Here is a 20,525-nt window from a genome sequence, read left to right as displayed (position 1 = left end):
ACTTTGCAAGCTTGCACAAGTCACCACACACATCCTAAAAATGCATGGGTTGCACCTCTGGAAAGAAGACAAAATGCTTAACAAATCACGTCAAGGACTCACAGGCATATCATGCACACATTAATCATGGCAAAAATGACAAAAGTCTAGGATGAACTAATGGATCTGACATTTCGGGCATTAATATGGACTCAAATGAAAATGATGCAATGGAATGAAATTATGTACTCGTCGAGGCGAACATTTTGATATACTATATGTCCAAAACGGAGCTACGGATGCAAAGTTACGGGGCCTCGAACATAGGCATATGGATCAAGAATTCTGGGACTTAGACGAAATTTATACCCTGCGCAAAAAGTCAACGGGACGAGGGTATCCCGGGACGGCGGGATCCGGGCGGCGGGGCTGCGTTTGGATCGGGGAGTGGGTGGATCTGATCCCACTCCCGATCGGATCCGGTCCGGGGACGAGGAGGCCGGCGATGGCCGACGGTGGTGGCGGTGCGGGACGACGCCGGCGACCCGGCCGGCGAAGTCTGGCGGGTGCGCGCGGTCGCCGGTGCGCCCAGGCGGCGGCGAGGAGTGCGGGTGGCGCGGCAGCGGCTAGAGGCGGCGGGCGGCGCGGCAGCGGCTGGAGGCGGCGGATCCGGCGATGGGGCGGCCGGTCGGGCGGCGGACCGGTGCGGCGGCGACCGGCGATGCCGGCGGCGGCGGATGGCGAAGGAGGCGGCGGGGAGGCGCTGAGGGAGTCGGGCGGCGGCGTGGGCCTTGGGGGCCGGCCACGGGCCTGCCGGGCCTGACGGCGGGGATGTGGTCCGGCGCCACGTGGCGCGACCCGGGTGGCTGAGGCGGGCGGCGGCGGACGTTGTCCGGCCTGGCGCGGAGACGTCCGTCGGCGCGGAAGGATTTTTTTTGGGGGGGGGGGGTAGGGTTTGGACGGGGAAGACGAGATCCGAAAATGGAGGGGGGTATATATAGGCATAAGTGGAGCTAGGAGAGTCCGAATGAGGTGCGGTTTTCGGCCACGCGATCGTGATCGAACGCTCTAGGACATGGAGCAGAGTTTGGTGGGTTTTGGGCTAAATTGGAGGGGTGTTGGGCTGCAACACACACGGTGCCTTTTCGGTCCCTCGGTTAACCGTTGGAGTATCAAACGAAGTCCAAATGATACGAAACTTGGCAGGCGGTCTACCGGTAGTAAACCAAGGCCGCATGACAAGTCTCGGTCCAATCCGAAAATGTTTAAACCCCACACACGAAAGAAAGGAAGAAATGACCACCGGAGGAGAACGAAGCGCCGGAATGCAAAACGGACAACGGGGAAAATGCTCGAATGCAAGAGATGAACACGTATGCGAATGCAATGCACATGATGACATGATGCGAGATGCATGAAAACGAAAACAACACACGGAGACAAAGACCCGAACCCGAGAAATAAATATAACTTAGCGCCGGAAACGGCAAGAGTTGGAGTACAAATTGGGAAAGTTATCTCCGGGGCGTTACAACACTCCACCACTACGAAAAGATCTCGTCCCGAGATCTAGGACTGAAAGAACGCCGGGTACTCAGAACGGAGGTGATCCTCGCGTTCCCAGGTAGCTTCACGGTCGGAATGGTGAGACCACTTGACTTTGAGAAATTTGATTGACTTGTTGCGGGTCTTTCGTTCAGTCTCTTCAAGAATGGCAACTGGGTGCTCACGATAGGAGAGATCTTCTTGGAGCTCAATGTCCTCGAAGTTGACGGTGCGGTCAGGCGTCTTGAAGCACTTTCGAAGCTGAGAGACATGGAACACATCATAAACATTTGCAAAGTTTGAAGGAAGCTCGAGTTGATAGGCGAGGTCGCCTCTTTTGCTGACAATCTTGAAAGGTCCCACGTATCTAGGGGCAAGCTTCCCTTTGATACCGAAGCGACGAGTACCTTTCATAGGAGAGACGCGGAGGTAAACATGATCTCCGATCTCGAAAGCCAAATCACGGTGCTTACTATCATAGTAGCTCTTCTGGCGGGATTGGGCTGCTTTGAGGTTATCACGAATGACTTTGCACATTTCTTCTGCCTCTGTGATTAAGTCATTACCTAGCAGCTGACGTTCACCGGTTTCAGACCAGTTGAGAGGGGTGCGGCACTTCCTGCCATACAGAATTTCAAATGGGGCCTTGCCCGAACTTGCTTGAAAACTGTTGTTGTACGAGAATTCAGCATAAGGAAGACAATCCTCCCACTTCATGCCGAAGGAGATCACACAAGCCCTGAGCATATCTTCAAGAATCTGGTTGACACGCTCGACTTGACCGCTTGTTTGAGGATGGAAAGCAGTGCTGAAGCGGATGTTGGTGCCCATGGCCTTCTGAAAAGAATCCCAAAACTTGGAGGTAAAGATGCTGCCACGGTCTGAAGATATCACTTGAGGAATACCGTGCAGAGAGACAATACGAGAGGTATAGAGTTCCGCCAATTGAGCTGCAGTGATCGACTCTTTGATAGGCAGAAAGTGAGCCACTTTGGTGAGCTTGTCGATGACAACGAATATAGCATCATTGCCACGCTTGGACTTTGGAAACCCAGTCACGAAGTCCATTTTAATGTGGTCAAACTTCCATTCTGGAATGGCAAGAGGTTGGAGGAGACCTGCTGGGCTTTGGTGTTCTGCCTTCACTCTTCTGCAGACATCACACTCGTTCACAAATTGAGCGATCTCGCGCTTCATTCGAGTCCACCAATAAGCTTGCTTGAGATCCTGATACATCTTCGTACTCCCAGGGTGGATGGAGAGGAGAGAATTGTGAGCCTCGTTCATGATCACTTTACGAAGGTCACCTTTGGGTACAACAATTCGATCCTCAAAGAAGAGAGTGTCCTTGTCATCAAGGCGGTAGCAGTTGTACTTGGACTGACTCTTGGCAATCCCAAACTTCACCTTTTTCACCATAGCATCAAGTAGCTGGGCTTGGCGAATCTGGTCTTCTAAGGTAGGAGAGACTTGAAGGTTGGCGAGGAAACCTTGAGGAACAACTTGCAGATTCAGTTTGCGGAAAGCTTCACAAAGCTCGGGTTGATAAGGCTTAAGAATCAGACTGTTGCAATATGCTTTCCTGCTCAAAGAGTCAGCGATCACATTTGCCTTGCCTGGAGTATACTCGATACTCGGATTATACTCTTGAATCATCTCAACCCATCGAGTTTGCCTGAGGTTGAGATTAGGCTGGGTGAAGATGTACTTGAGACTCTTGTGATCAGTGAAAATGTCCATTTTTCTTCCCAATAGAAGATGTCTCCAAGTCAACAAAGCATGCACAACTGCCGCCAACTCGAGATCATGAGTGGGGTAGTTCTTCTCATTAGGCTTCAACTGGCGAGAGGTATAAGCAACAACTTTCTTCTCTTGCATCAAAACTGCACCGAGACCTTGGAGAGAGGCATCACAAAAGACCTCGTACGGTTTGGATTCATCAGGCGGAGTCAAGACTGGAGCAGTGATCAACTTCTCTTTCAAAGTGTTGAAAGCAATATCACACTCCGGAGACTAAACGTACTTGACGTGCTTCTGAAGAAGATTTGAGAGAGGCTTCGCAATCTTGGAAAAGTTTTCAACGAATCTTCTGCTATAGCTTGCGAGATCGAGGAAACTACGGAGTTGCTTCACATTCTGAGGAGGTTCCCAATTCACAATTGCAGACACCTTCTCAGGATTCACGGCAATGCCCTTGGCAGAGATGATATGACCAAGATAAAGAACCTCATCGAGCCAAAATTCACACTTGGAGAACTTGGCGTAGAACTGATGTTCCCTGAGCTTATCAAGAACCAAACGCAAGTGCTTGGCATGATCTTCCTTGTTCTTGGAGAAAACCAGAATGTCGTCGAGATAGACCAAAATGAAGTCATTGGTGTAGGCGTTGAAGATGAAGTTCATCATGCGAGAGAACGTCGGAGGAGCGTTGACGAGACCAAAAGACATGACAGTGTATTCATATGAACCAAAGCTTGTCCTGAATGCTGTCTTGGGAATATCTTGCTCACGGATACGAATCTGATGATAACCCATACGGAGATCAAGCTTGGAGAATACTTGGGCACCCTTGAGTTGTTCGAACAGCTCATTGATGTTGGGAAGTGGGTACTTGTTCTTGATGGTCTTCTTGTTCACTAGACGGTAATCAACACAAAGTCGTTCCGAACCATCCTTCTTCTTCACAAAAAGAACACCACAACCCCACGGAGAAGAACTAGGCCGGATGAGACCCAATCTTTCTTGCTCATCGAGTTGTTTCTTCAGCTCCTTCAACTCTTCAGGTCTGAGCTTGTAAGGACGTTTCCACACAGGTTCCGTGCCGGGCTCAAGATCAATCACAAATTCGACTGGCCGGTGCGGAGGCATTCCTGGGAGCTCTTCTGGAAAGACGTCTTGATACTCACAAATGACTGGAATTTGCGAGATAGCATCGAGTTCACCCTTCTCATTGAGAGAAAACAGACGGATGGTATCATCACGAGCGGCAAAGACAATTACATCCTCAGACAAATGAGTCAGTTGAATCTTCCTGGCTGCACAATCAAGCTGAGCCTTGTGCTTAGACAGCCAATCCATTCCGAGAATAAGATCGATATCCGAGTTACCAAGAACCATAGGAGAAGAAAGAAACTTGTAGTCGCCCAATGTGATAGAAATATCCGGAGCCATCATTTTGGTGTTCATGAACAAACCCGGAGAAGAAACCGCTATCGGCTTAGGCAAATCAATAGTATGCACGTCATGCATGGATGCAAAAGGCTTCGATAAAAATGATAAAGATGCACCCGTGTCAAAAAAGAACTCTTGCGGGAATGTCATTAACAGGAAGGTTACCCATGATCACATCTGGTGAGTCCTTTGCCTGAGCTGCATTCAGCAAGTTGACCTTGGCGGACTTGGGATTATGCTTGACCACAGCTGTACTTACCGATCTCACAGGAGGAGGAGGAGGAAGACGCCTCTGGTTGGTACACTTGTTGGCATAGTGACCCTTCTGTTGGCACTTGTTGCACGTGACCTCTGAAAGCGGACGGTGGTACGGAGCACTCGGTCTTGGAGGTTGATACGAAGACTTGTTCTGAAAGCCAGGGTTGGGTGGGTGGGAAGAACCAATGCCACCTTTGCTCTTCTGCTGATACGGCTGACGGAACGGAGGAGGAGGAAGCCAAAACTTCTGCTGCTTGGTCACTTGAGTAGAGGAAGAAGGAGTAGCATCTCTGACTTGCTTCTTGGAAGCATCACACCTCAACTGAGTAGCCTCTTGCTTCAGTGCCATGTTGTAGAACTCATCGTATCTCAACGGCTCAAAGAGGACAAGAGCGAGCTGAATTTCTTCACGAAGACCACCCCTGAACTGATATATCATGCTCTTCTCATCAGGAACATCCTGCTTGGCAAAGCGGGCGAGCTTCTGGAACAACTTGTTGTAGTCATAGACAGACAAAGAACCTTGCTTCAGATTGCGGAATTCCTGACGCATACTTTCAACCACACTTTGAGGGATGTGATGAGCTTATCTTGATGGAAATCATCCCAAGTGATCAAGCGTCCACCTCTGGAATCCTTGTACTGCTGGAACCATTCTGCTGCCTGATCTTTGAGCTGGAAAGAAGCGAACTTGACGAAATCTTCAGGCCTGACGTTGCTGCATTCAAAATGCTTGCCCAAATCCACAAGCCAATCATCAGCATCGGAAGCCTCAACACAACTGTTGAACGTCTTTGGACCATTTGCGAGGAACCGGTTCAGTGCAGCAAAGTGGTGCTGATTGTTGCCTTGATTCCCTTGCCTTCCTTGATTGTGCTCTTGGAGGATTTGCATGATCAACTGTGTGTTTGCATTAGTAGCGGCCATCACAGCTTGCCATGCTTCCGGAGGAGGAGGAGGAGGTGGCAGATCAGGATTCAGAGTCGTGCGCGTTGGAGGATCCATCCTGAAGAGGTTGACTACCATTAGCACATTGATAGACAAAATATTGAAGCTGAATCCAACGAAATGAAAATTGCAACATAAAGTCTTCACATCCGAACAAAATGAACGAATGTATTTCTCTTGAAGTGGTCACATATCCCTAAATTGCAAAGCCACGAAGAATAAGGTAGAAGAATTAAATCAACAAGGATACGGCTCAAGAACGAGTAATCGATAAGAAATCCCAATCTCAAACCAATATCCGTGGAAGAAGAACTAGAGCTACAAGAATTCCCACCTATGAAACTCCCGAAATTTTCCGGTTATGCAATCAGGTGTTGGGGATACAGGGGAAGCATAATATCTCACCCAAACTAGCAATACCTACATCCAGCTGTATCCATCCTTCAACACATAACCAAGAAACCTTCGGAAACCATCTACCTCAACCTTCGAAAAGCATCCGTTATACAAGTTATGGCGATACTCCCGAACTCCCGCCCCGGTACTGGGTGGCGTCGAGGTTATCTCACCAACGAACTGCATAAAAGAGATTTTCGATGTCGGCGAACATATCTCAAGTATTCCAGAATTGCAACGATAAAATTATGATGACAACACCTCAGAGCTCAACTCCCCGGGACACTTCCACTAAACCCCTGACAGGAGGCACCAAGACAGTATTCTCATCATAAGCCATTGGAACAAATCCAAGATACTCGCGTGATCCTAAAAAAATTAGTGAAATTAGAGAAGAGAAGAGTCAAAACTCTACGTCAGGATGCCTTACCAGAGCGATGAGGAGACTGGGAAGTAAAAAGAATTCCTAAGCTCTCCGATATATAATTCCTAAATGACTCAAAACATTTTCTAGACACAACTCGGCTGCTAAAAACGATCAAGCAATGGGGCTCCTAAGGTCGGGGAAGGCTCTGATTACCAACTTGTAACGCCCTCGATGCGGCTATAGCTCCCACGTGTCGAGGCACGACTTAGAGACATAACCGCATTGAAAGCAATGTCGCAAGTTAGGAAATCATCACAAACATCCCATGTAATATAAGTAATAAGGGGAGATACATAGTTGGCTTACACTCGCCACGTCACATCAAAGTACATAAATAACATCCATCAAACAAACACTCATGGCCCGACTACGGCGCCAAAATAGAAAAGAACCCAACATGCGACAAGGCCCTGATCGAACCCCAACTAGGCACCACTACTGATCATCAGGAAAAGACACGTAGTAACGCTGCGAGTCCTCGTCGAACTCCCACTTGAGCTCGTAATCGTCACCTAGAGCGGAATCACCTGGACCTGCATCTAGAGTTATAGTATCTGTGAGCCACAGGGACTCAGCAATCTCGCACCCTCGCGATCAAAACTATTTAAGCTTGTAGGAAGGATAAGGCAATGTAAGTGGAGCTGCAGCAAGCGACTAGCATATATGGTGGCTAACTTAAACGCAAAGGAGAGCGAGAAGAGGAGGCAAAGCACGAGCGAGATTCTAGAAGAACAACCTGCGCAAGCATAACTCCAACACCGTGTGCACTTCCCGGACTCCGCCGAGAAGGGGCCATCACGGTAACACATGCGGTTGATTCATTTTAATTAAGTTTAGTTCAAGTTATCTACAACCGGACATTAACAAATTCCCATCTGCCCATAACCGTGGGCACGGCTTTCGAAAGTTCAATCCCTGCAGGGGAGTCCCAACTTAGCCCATGACAAGCTCTCACGGTCAACGAAGGAATAGACCTCCACCCAAGACACACCGATCAGACTCGGTATCCCGGTACAACAAGACGATTCGACAGGTTAAAACAAGACCAGCAACACCGCTCGAATGTGCCGACAAATCCCGATAGGAGCTGCACATATCTCTTTCTCAGGGCACACTCAGATGAGCAAGACGTCGGGTAAGCCAGCCCAGAGTTGCCCCTGGTAGCCTCGGACATCGCTCAGTGGGACCAACACTCAGAAGAGCACTGGCCCGGGGGGGTTAAAATAAGATGACCCTTGAGTCTGTAGAACCCAAGGGAAGAAAAAGGCTAGGTGGCAAATGGTAAAACCAAGGTTGGGCATTGCTGGAAAAGCTTTAATCAAGGCGAACTACCAAGGGGTTCCCATTATAACCCAACCGCGTGAGGGACGCAAAATCCGGGAACATAACACCGATATGACGGAAACTAGGGCGGCAAGAGTGGAACAAAACACCAGGCGAGAGGCCGAGCCTTCCACCCTTTACCAAGTATATAGATGCATAAATATAACATAGCAATATAGTGATATCCCAACAAGTAAATAAATGGTTCCAACAAGGAACGGCTCCAATCTTCACCTACAACTAGCAACGCTATAAGAGGGGCTGAGCAAAGCGGTAACATAGCCAATCAATGGTTTGCTAGGACATGGTGGGTTAGAGGTTCAACATGGCAATTGGGAGGCTGACAAGCAAAAGGTAGGCATCGTAGCATTGGCATAGCAAGAGCGAGCAAAACTAGCATACCAAAGATAGTAGTGATTTCGAGGATATGATCATCTTGCCTGCAAAGCTGTCAGAGTTGTCTGGACCGTCACAAGCAAACTCAACGGGCTCCTCGTTAGCGAACTCGTCTCCCGGATCTACCCAACAAGACAAACAAGCAACAAGAATACAATCAACCACGTGCAAGGTCGAACAATAAGATGCAAAGATGACATGCAATGCGGGGTGCGATGCGGGATGCGAAATGCAAGACGTGACAGGAAAAGCATGAACCTGGCCTCAACTTGGAAAACCAAGTGTACCACTGGATAGAGGGGATGAAATCGCTTGAAAACGATATAAAGATCATTGGAATCGGAGTTACGGTTTGGAAATGGCAAGCGTTTTACGAAATGAACCGGTCTGCGATTTACAGCAAGTAGGCATCTAAACGCAACAAAATGAACATGCTACAGCCACCAAACATGACAACAAAATACGTGGCAGTGATGTACACAAGATGCTTAACAAAACACTAGCACTGAGCCACGGCCAAATCAACCATTATGAGGTTCAAACAAGCATGGCAAAAACGAATAAGCAAAACAGATTTCAGACTTAGTGAAATCAACACTACTCTGAAATTTCAGACCATGATGCTCTCATCGGAGCGGCGAAACAACATGATACATAACCTCATTATGAAAAGTAAGAACATGGCATGGAGCTACTCAACAATCTTAACAAAAGTCCCAAAATGACCTGGGGCCAAAAGGGATCACAAAATATACTAACGAGCCCACGAACATAGATAAAACACAATCAGTTTTCAGACTAAGTGAAAACTGAGACATGCTGAAATATAACTCACGAAGGCATGTAAACGAGCTCGATGCACTCACTACGGTGCAAGTCATGACAAGGCAAGCATACATCCATTAAGAAGGCACAAAATTCTAGCTAGACATGGCAAGAACAATGGCATAGCATGCACGGATCAACTACAATAGCACCGGCAAAATCGCAAAAGAGTTAACGATCTGCCCAAATTCACAATGATGCAAAAGTAGAGCTCGATTGACTCAAGCTAGGGTGCACCAAACTTTCAAGTAAAGACATGGATGGATAGAGCATAACATGATTAACAAAAGTCCCTTACTGATCATCCTCAAAAGAGGCACGGATCAATAGGAAATAAGCTGAACATATGGCATCGCGAACTAAAATATCCCAGACTTAGTGAAAACAACTAAGTCCCTGAAAACTGATTTACCGGGTGCCTCACTTTGCAAGCTTTCATAAGTCACCACACACATCCTAAAAATGCATGGGTTGCACCTCTGGAAAGAAGACAAAATGCTTAACAAATCATGTCAAGGACTCACAGGCATATCATGCACACATTAATCATGGCAAAAATGATAAAAGTTTAGGATGAACTAACGGATCTGACACTTAACTCACGAAGCCTCCTTTTAACAGCATTTCGGGCATTAATATGAACTCAAATGAAAATGATGCAATGTAGTGAAATGATGTACTCGTCGAGACGAACATTTTGATATACTATATGTCCAAAATGGAGCTACGGATGCAAAGTTACAGGGCCTCGAACATAGGCATATGGATCAAGAATTCTGGGACTTAGACGAAATTTATACCCTGCGCAAAAAGTCAACGGGACGAGGGTATCCCGGGACGGCGGGATCCGGGCGGCGGGGCTGCGTTTGGATCGGGGAGTGGGTGGATCTGATCCCACTCCCGATCGGATCCGATCCGGGGACGAGGAGGCCGGCGATGGCCGACGGTGGTGGCGGTGCGGGACGGCGCCGGCGACCCGGCCGGCGAAGTCCGGCGGGTGGGCGCGGTCGTCGGTGCGCCCAGGCGGCGGCGAGGAGCGCGGGCGGCGCGGCAGCGGCTAGAGGCGGCGGGCGGCGCGGCAGCGGCTGGAGGCGGCAGATCCGGCGATGGGGCGGCCGGTCGGGCGGCGGACCGGTGCGGCGGCGACCGGCGATGCCGGCGGCGGATGGCGAAGGAGGCGGCGGGGAGGCGCTGAGGGAGTCGGGCGGCGGCGTGGGCCTTGGGGGCCGGCCACGGGCCTGCCGGGCCTGACGGCGGGGATGTGGTCCGGCGCCACGTGGCGCGACCCGGGTGGCTGAGGCGGGCGGCGGCGGACGTTGTCCGGCCTAGCGCGGACACGTCCATCGGCGCGGAAGGATTTTATTTTTGGGGTAGGGTTTGGACGGGGAAGACGAGATCCGAAAATGGAGGGGGTATATATAGGCATAAGTGGAGCTAGGAGAGTCCGAATGAGGTGCGGTTTTCGGCCACGCGATCGTGATCGAACGCTCTAGGACATGGAGCAGAGTTTGGTGGGTTTTGGGCTAAATTGGAGGGGTGTTGTGCTGCAACACATACGGTGCCTTTTCAGTCCCTCGGTTAACCGTTGGAGTATCAAACGAAGTCCAAATGATACAAAACTTGGCAGACGGTCTACCGGTAGTAAACCAAGGCCGCATGACAAGTCTCGGTCCAATCCGGAAATGTTTAAACCCCACACACGAAAGAAAGGAAGAAATGACCACCGGAGGAGAACGAAGCGCCGGAATGCAAAACGGACAACGGGGAAAATGCTCGAATGCAAGATATGAACACGTATGCGAATGCAATGCACATGATGACATGATGCGAGATGCATGAAAACGAAAACAACACACAGAGACAAAGACCCGAACCCGAGAAATAAATATAACTTAGCACCGGAAACGGCAAGAGTTGGAGTACAAATTGGGAAAGTTATATCCGGGGCGTTACAACTTCGTCGATGCTTCACTTCACGGCGAGAAAACATTTCGGTGTCATTATCGGATGAGCCAAAAGTTCTTCCTCGGGATTGTGAATTCCGTCCGGGAGTTCGACAACTACTTCAAGTGCAAGATGGATTGCACCGGCGCCCTTGGATTCACCTCCATCCAGAAGTGCACGACAACGATGAGGATGCTTGCATACGGAGCTCCCGGTGATTCAGTCAACGACTATGGGCGCATGGCCGAGTCCACCAGCATAGAGTGTTTCTACAAGTTTTGTCGGGCAGTGGTGGCTGTGTTTGGACCGCAATACTTGAGAACACCCAATGCGGAAGACACTACTCGGATCCTAGAACAGAATGCAACAGGAGGATTTCCTGGGATGCTTGGAAGCATCGACTACATGCATTGGAAACGGAAGAATTACCCATTTGCTTGGAAGGGGATGTACAAAGGCGCAAAAGGCGGTTGCAGTGTGGTACTTGAGGCGGTGGCCACACAGGACCTCTGGATTTGGCACTCCTTCTTTGGTATGCCAGGAACTCACAATGACATCAACGTGCTGCAATGCTCTCCTGTCTTTGCCAAGCTTGTTGAAGGTCATTCTCCTCCGGTGAATTTCGAGATCAATGGGCGGCACTACAACAAGGGGTACTATCTAGCTGATGGCATCTATCCGAGATGGTCAACATTTGTGAAGAGTATCTCAAACCCTGTGCCAGGAGGCAAGAACGCCTGGTTTGCGAAGGTTCAGGAGGCTTGTAGGAAGGATGTCGAGCGGGCATTTGGTGTGCTCCAATCTCGATTTGTTGTTGTCTGCTACCCCGCTCAGACCTGGTCGAAAAATCAAATGTGGGAGATTATGACTTGTTGTGCCATCTTGCACAACATGATCATCGAGAGCGAACAAGAAGACCCAGTGTTTGACATTGAACCATACTACAGGCAGGGTCCTCTAGCCGAAGTTGATCACCAGCTACCGGCAACCTGGACTGCCTATCTCAGTATGCGTCAGGAGATCCGAGACCCACAGGTGCATCATCAACTGCAGCAAGATCTGATAGAGCATCTATGGAGGCTCAAGGGCGACGTCGGGCACGACATGTGATGAAATATGAGTTTTTATTTGTTGAACTATATAATTTGTATTGAACTATTTGTTGTTGTACTATTTTCTTGAAGTATTTGATATTTCTGTGATGAAATATGTGCATAATTGAACGCCGAACAACGGCGAACCACGCCGAATATGGGCCTATTGTCGCCCATATGGGCCCTTTATTCGCCAAAATGGGGCTGAAAAGTGAGCCTATATCGGCGCCTGGGGGCGACGACTGGGCGCGAAACCGCCCCTAGCGCCGATTGTATCGCCGGCTCGCCCCCAGGGGGCAATTTTTATGCGTCGGGGGGCGGCTGGAGATGCTCTAAGCATGCTTTAACCCTTGGGTTTGGATGCCATGTCTGGTTAGGCCAACCAGGGGAAATTCTTTTCATAGTTGTAAACGCTCTGGAAGGTTAATAAAGCTTAGCAAGAGTGTCTCAAAAAAACTTTTTTCCATTTTTGTTTATATTTTTAAATATTATACATACATACATACATATATAGAAAGAAAATTCATCCTACTACTGGGTGTAGCTACACCCATTTATCATATACTACCATGTGGTAGTATATAGTCTACTTCATTATTTTTATTATGTTCATATACTATATCTAAGATACTTCAAAGTAAGTTATATGAAAAAATTACAGGTGAGCTCATGGTTTTATTGTATTTGTGAAATACATACATATTTGTACGTGAAATAGAGTATGCATAAAATATGATGCATACTACCAAAAAAGTAGTATATATACTACCTAAACATTCTTATATACTACATACTACATGTACATATTCTCCGATATGATAGATACTATCCAGAACGTATGCAACAAAAGTAGGAGTAAATACACCCGGTAGTAGGAAAAATTAGTTAAGGGTCGCTAAACTTTTAACGGTTTAAAAGTTATCAAAAAATATGAAATAAATATGGGAGCATCTTTCTAATGTAATAAGATGATCCAACGGAGGGATTGTCAAAATATGCATCTATGTGTCCTCGGTAAAAATAATAAGAATTTCAGCTCACTCTATATATGTATGTATGTATGTATAATATTTAAAAATATATATACTATTCGTCACCCAGGATGAGAAATAGTTATTCTTCACCCCCCTCTATTTTACCATCAATGCACCGTAATTTTACGTTCCGTAAGTTTTTGTCTTATTTCCGACGCAAAGAGAGATCGTAAGAAAATATATAATCGCCGTAAAAAATATTTTATGTGATGTAAAATTACAAACGTAAAAACATAGTCTAAAATACACATAAACTACAAATTTTCTTGTCTTATGACCTATATTTTTATTTTCTTATGTCAAATTTTACGTAGTGAATCAATAGAAATGTAACTATTTGAATTCCAAACGTAATTTAATTATGAAATGATCGTAAGATTACCTCAGGTGAAGAATAACTTATTCTGCACCTTGGGTGATGAATAGTAACACTATATATATAGACACACACACACACATACATACATACATATATACATTCGAAAATATTAACCAAGCTTTTAAAAAAGGTTATGTATAAAGAAAATGTTTCTTATGTATATAAAATGTAAAATATGTATGAAAAAGTTGATCATGTCTTAAGAAACAATGATGATCAAGTATTTAAAAAATGTTAAATGTGTATAAAACTTAAAAGAATAATAGCTATTATTTCGGAAATCGTCAATACCGGAAAAGTCCATAAAATTTAGGAACATTAGAATTTTCATTAAAATAGACTTTGTCAGTATATGGAAATATATACAAAATATAAAATGTGTATTTTTTGAAAGATGTATAAAAAAGTTTCGGGTGTATATGAAAAAAATAAATCATACATTAAATAAAAGTAGACATCAAACAACATATATTTTAAAAATTGAATTATTTATTTGCAAAATTTAAACATGTATGTAAAAAAATTCCTGATGTATATGAAAAAGGTACTTTGTGTGTGAAAAATAATTGTTTGTTACAAATTAAAAATGTTCACCGTGTATTGACAAAATGTTGACCATATATTTAAAAATATTAATCTTATATTTGAAGAATGTTAAACATATATTAAAAATGTATTGTATATATACCAAAAATGTATTGTATGAAAAAGATAGATAAACAATTGTTTTCAAAAAATCTTACTCATGTGTTTCAAAATGATAAGCATGTATAACAAGTGTTTATGATGTGTAAGAAAATTGAATGTATACTGAAAAAGGTTGACATGTGTTGAAAAAAAGCAACTGATGAAAATCGCCAAAAAAAATAGAAAAATGAAGAAACTCAATAAAAAAAGAAAAATATAAAATTAAAACTGATGATAATTAATGGAAAAGAATGGAAACAATAAAAACCGGGAAAGAAAGAAAAACAAATAAAGCTGAGAAAATCAAGCCAGTAATGAAGAAAAATGAAGAAGGATATAAAAGCAAAAGGAGGAAAACCGAGAAAGAAAGAAAAAACTAGTTAAAGCCGTGAAAGAAACGAAGGAAAACTGGTAAAACGAACAAAAAGATGAAAAAGAACATGTGTAAAAACAAAAACAAATGAAAAGGAAGTCGAAGCGATCAAGCGATCAAGCGAAAGCGAACGAATCGTTAGAAATAGAGAAAAAGAAGACGGAAATGTGATGTCCCGTAGCTACACATGGAGGAAACCCTTCAGGGTAAAGCGAGATATAGTCGTCGAGCGCCTCCCTGTCTCACTTTACACGAGACAGAGGGAGGCCTCGCGTGGGGGGACGCATGAGATGGTCCAGTTCAGGCGCACAGGAGGCCGCGCTTAATTTTTTGTTTGTTTTTGTTTTTCTTTATTACTTATTTTTTACTTTTGTTTATACTTCCAAATATTCTAAATGAATATATTACAAAAAACACTTTACATAAAACATTTGAAAAATATTAACCAAGCATTTAAAAAATGTTAAATGCGTATAGAGAAAATGTTTCTCATGTATACAAAAAATACAATATGTATGAAAAAATATGATCATGTATTTAAAAAAATCAAACATTTGAAGAAATATTAAACAAGTATTGAAAATGTTAATTAAGCATTTGAAAATGTTAGACGTGTATATAAAAAATGTTGACCATGTATTAAAAATATATTAATAAAGCATTTTAGAAATGTGTATAGAAAAAATGTTGATCATGTATTGGAAAAACTGTTAATCTTGTTTTCGAATAATGTTAATGAAGCATTTGAAAATGCTAAATGTGTATCTGTCGATGTATTAAAAAATGTTAATCTTGCATTATAAAAATGTAAATTAAGCATTTGAAAATGTTAAAAATATGTATACAAAAAATATTGATCATGTATACAAAAAATATTAAATGTATATTTGAAAAATGTATTACTCCTAGATATATACAGGAAATGTACAATGTTTATAGAAAAAAGTAGACATAAAAAATATAAGATTTCAAAAAATATTAATCATGTATTTTGAAATGTTAAATCTGTATATATAAAATGTTTCTGATGTATACAAATAATGTTAAATGCGTACTGAAAACCAAGAAAAACTGGAAAAAAAAGTAAACAAAGAACAAGAAAAACCGAAGATAACCGAGAAAGAAACAGAAAAACTATAGAGAAATAGAAAGAAAAAAACCAATGAAAACCAGGAAGAACCAAAGAAAACCGGTAGAAACAATTAAAAATGATCAAAATGATGAAAAAAAAGAAAACCGAGAAACGTAAAGATAAATAGAAGAAAATAAAAAAAACTCTACTACTTAAAAAGAACGTAAGATTCCCATTTCATCTTTCTTCGCACCGCCCCTTGGTCTAATCTTTCATGTAATATGATAATTAATCACCTTAATTTACTTAAATTCTGAATCAATTCCAATTTACTTACCAAACTTCTAATTAAAATATAAGGTAATTCACGATTAGAATATAATGAACATTTATTTACACAATCGTATTATTACTGACAGGTAAATCGCAAGCTAACATATTAAAATATTTATATCCCGTTGCAATACACATTGTTCCGGTTCTTCAAAAATATTATAGAAGCCTTGGAAAGTTGTCTGCAGCTGGATGACCTATCTAGGAATCACGAGTGAATCACAAGAAACCACTACATCGAAAGCTAGGTTAGCAAAAAAGCACAACCATACATATTTTTTTGGCAAAAAATACCATGTCTATCGTAATCTATCTCTATCTCTTCTCTACCATCTCTATACCATTTAAAAAAGAACGTAAGGTTCCCATTTCATTTTTCTTTCCACTACCCCTTCGTCCAACCTTCCATGTATCTCTACTCCTAATGTCTCGGTTGGTAGTCCGTGTTCCAGGTTTTATTCTCGTCCCACCTCACCCGGTCTTTTTTGGTACTTCTTTGGTACTTGCTCCCACCTCTCGCTCAGCCCTGAAAAACCGAAGAAAACCCCGTGATCGAGTGCCAAACACTCCCAACCTCCCATCGCAATTGTACCACCTAGTTCAAAAAAACCATCGAAAACAAACCGGCGAAAAATAACCAGCGACAAAAAAACGCCCAAATCTGTGTCCGCCTCCGCCCTTCGATCGAGGTCTCCTGTTCCTCGTGCGAGGAACAGTGGCCCGACTCTGCCCTCCTTCGCCCGCCGCCGCCTTTCGATCCTTCACCGCCACCGCTCCATCCCTGCGTCACCGCACGTCAAAACCGCCGGACTCCACTAATCCGGCGCTGGTCCCGTTCAGGACCCTCCACTGAACGCTTACAGGATCCGGCGCCGATCCCTAAGAGGACCCGTCGCCGAAGGCGTCAAGGATCCGCCGCAAAACACCGCAAGGGTTCGGCGCTGATCCTGGACCAGATACGCCGCCGGCCTCCGTCCCGAACACGTCCGGGATCCGATATACAGGTATTATTAGATACAGCAGTCACATGTCATACATCATTCGCATCTCATACATCTCACATCTCGTACATCCATCGCATGTCGTACAGCCATGGCATTATCATTTTACTCCTCATGCGAGTGCTTTCACGGAGATGCTTTCACATAGTAGATGCAAATTTCATGGCTTCCATAAGTACTTTATCTCTAATCACCACTTGAAGACATCCAAAAGCTTGTGCTTCTGCCATACCAAACGAAATCAGTTAGAAATCTTCCAGCTTATTAAGAACACTGCAATACTGCAAGTTTGTTTTCTGTTCTACACATCTTAGGGTTTGGAATTGGCAATTAGGGTTGTTTTTCGTGATTTGTGACACACTGGGGCACAAGCCAATTTGTTCAACAATAAATGGCACAGAAGCAAACACAAACAATAACTCACCTTGTCTGCAACAAGTATTGCATGGTGCTAATCGTGTGAGATATGAATTCCTGGGACTAAACCTTTGTTGACTTCCACCTGTGCATACTAAAGAGATCCTATTGTCAATACATTTTTGCAACTTAACTATATACAGTATGTCAAATAGCCTATTTTTAGTTACATAGTACAGCAGAATAATACAATGCAAACGCGGTTACCTATAATGCATGAAGCAAGCCAAGCACTCCATGGGAATATGAGAAAGGACCCTGCAGATGAAATGGTGCATAAGCAACCGTGACTAGGAACAGAATGATAAACTATGAAAGCGTTCAAGTAATTTACCATATTGTGCATGCGCCATCTCTCTTGCTTTCATCTTGAATCTACCATCTCCATCCGAGTCAGGTTTCCTTTATGTGTCTTCCAGGCCTCAAGACGGAGGTAGCGGTCATTCCAGTTGCGAATGGGTAATGCAAAAAGCAAAGCCGGTGAACATCAAAAGGAAGAGGACGTAGCTACAGGTATTAAGCACTGCACTAGTTTTACATGCATTTCTGACAGTAACAAGCTTTTTGCATAAGAATGTACAGGTCAAGGGAGTGAACAAAATGTAGAATACAGTCCAACCTTGATACCCTTTGATGAGAAACATGAAGCTATTTACGCGACGCAACATGGTATATAACTGTATGAAATAAACTGGCTGGTATTGCCTGACGTGCATATCTGACAATGTCATGCATCATGCTTAATGTTCCGCAGCCCCTACGAACGAGACAAATCTGGAAGAATATAATCAAAGCAACGTAACCGTGGCTGCAATTGTTGACCCAATATACACGACTGAAACAGGTAGCTACTTCATACAGTTAGCTACTTCATTGAAGATATAATTTTTTTCTGCATGCATACGAGGCATACATTGGTTTTGTAATCATGCTGACTCGAGCTCTACATATGGATCAGAATGGGTAATGCCTGGACAACATGATGCAGACAACACAGCTTTCGAAAAGGCTGAAACTGGATCTTTAATTAATGAATGTAAAAAATACGCTGAGGAAGCAAGGGATCAGTACAATGCACGGAAGCGTGCTGCTTATCGGAAGAAAAAAGATAATGATATTGTTAACTTACAAGATAAGAATCAGCCTATACTTGCTAAATCTGGTGAGTTGATTAACGTGATGTTGCTGGCTGCTCTTAGTTTGATGTTCATATATATATTTTGCACATGATACGTTGTATTAACCTACATCCTTGATTAGAGATGATATGATGCTAATACTATGTTGCACATCAGATCATAGGGATCTTATCAACGCTCGTAGGCGGGCGGCTTATCACAATATCAAGCCAGGTTGTTTGGATAAACATAGTTTCAATGGGCAGTCAGCCTGTTGCCAATCTCTATGTGATATCACAAATGTTCTCGAAGACAGGGAGATAAGTAAACCCAGACGAGATTATCATGGTTGGTAAATTGATCCACGTCCCGTTTGTGCTGTGTTTGCACGAAGGTAGTCACTTTTTACGCAACTTAAATAATTATTACCGACCTAGCTTGTTGAATCATATAATTCAGCTAGCTCGGACTATACCTCAGTCTCGCCTAATGATGCAACATACCCTCATGAAGCTACGGGCGCATCCGATGCCCGTTGTGTGAGAGATAAAGAAGGTAATATGATATCATAATCTCCATGTTCATTAGATGCAAAGTCTTTGTTTTCTCATTTGGCTTTAGAGATAATGACATGAATGGCATCGTTATGTGACTTTAATGGCACCAAACTATATACGCGAATGACAGAAGTTTTTTGCAAAATAGACCAAATAAACGCACTGGAAATGGCTTTTAGTCGGCGTAAAAAACATCCTAATGTCCGAGATGAAAATGCACATGCCCTTCATTCATCAGGTGAGCTTATATTGTTTTAACATGAGGGTCCGTACCATCTAAACCGTTAAGCTGACATATGATTGGACATCCGCGTTTAACCAGACAACCCAACTAGCTCTAACTATACATCAATCTCGCATGACGCGTCAACATTTCCTGGTACAACTACGGTCACTTATGGTCTCATTAATGACATAGAGCTACAAGGTAAACATATTTTGCCTACTCATTCAGCAATGCCTCTCATGTATCTGTTATATTATCTAATATTGGGGTTTGCCCTGTATGACACCAGATGCAAATGTAATCTTGAATGAGACCAGACGTACAGAGCATAAAATGGAAGAAGAGCGCAAGAGAGACCATAGAAACGCATTGAGGAGGGCTTCATATCGGCGGAAAAAACAACCCAATGTGCGAGATGAAAATGCACTGACCCTTCTTTTATCAGGTACTCCCTCCGTAAACTAATATAAGAGCGTTTAAATCACTATTTTAGTGATCTAAACGCTCTTATATTAATTTACAGAGGGAGTAATTTTAAAATGTTAAAACATTGTACTCAGTACCGTCTTAACCACTAAGCATTAATATGTTTTGTAATATCTGGTTCACCAGACAACCCAACCAGCACTACAACATTTCCGAGTTCAAATGTTGTCTCATCTGGACTAATCAATGACAACGAGCTTCAAGGTAAACATTGCTTGCATGTATCTGTTTTATTATCTAATTTTCGGGAATGTTCTGAATGACACCAGATATGAGTGTAATCTTGCCTGACACCACAGAAACAGAGCAACAAACGGAAGAAGAACGCAAGAGAGACCATAGAAACGCTCTGAGGAGGGCTTCCTATCGGCGGAAGAAACAACATAATGTCCAAGTTGAACATGCACAGACCCTTAATTTATCAGGTAAGCTTATTATGATTTAACCATTATGGTCAGAACCGTCTTACTAATTTAGCATTAATATGTTTGGATTAATTTGGTTCAACAGACAACCCCACTAACTCTAACTATACC

This window comes from Triticum urartu, chromosome 3A (assembly GCF_056163025.1).
Source record: "Triticum urartu cultivar PI428250 chromosome 3A, HENAU_Tu73, whole genome shotgun sequence".
Taxonomy (NCBI): domain Eukaryota; kingdom Viridiplantae; phylum Streptophyta; class Magnoliopsida; order Poales; family Poaceae; genus Triticum; species Triticum urartu.
This window is presented reverse-complemented; position numbering follows the sequence as displayed.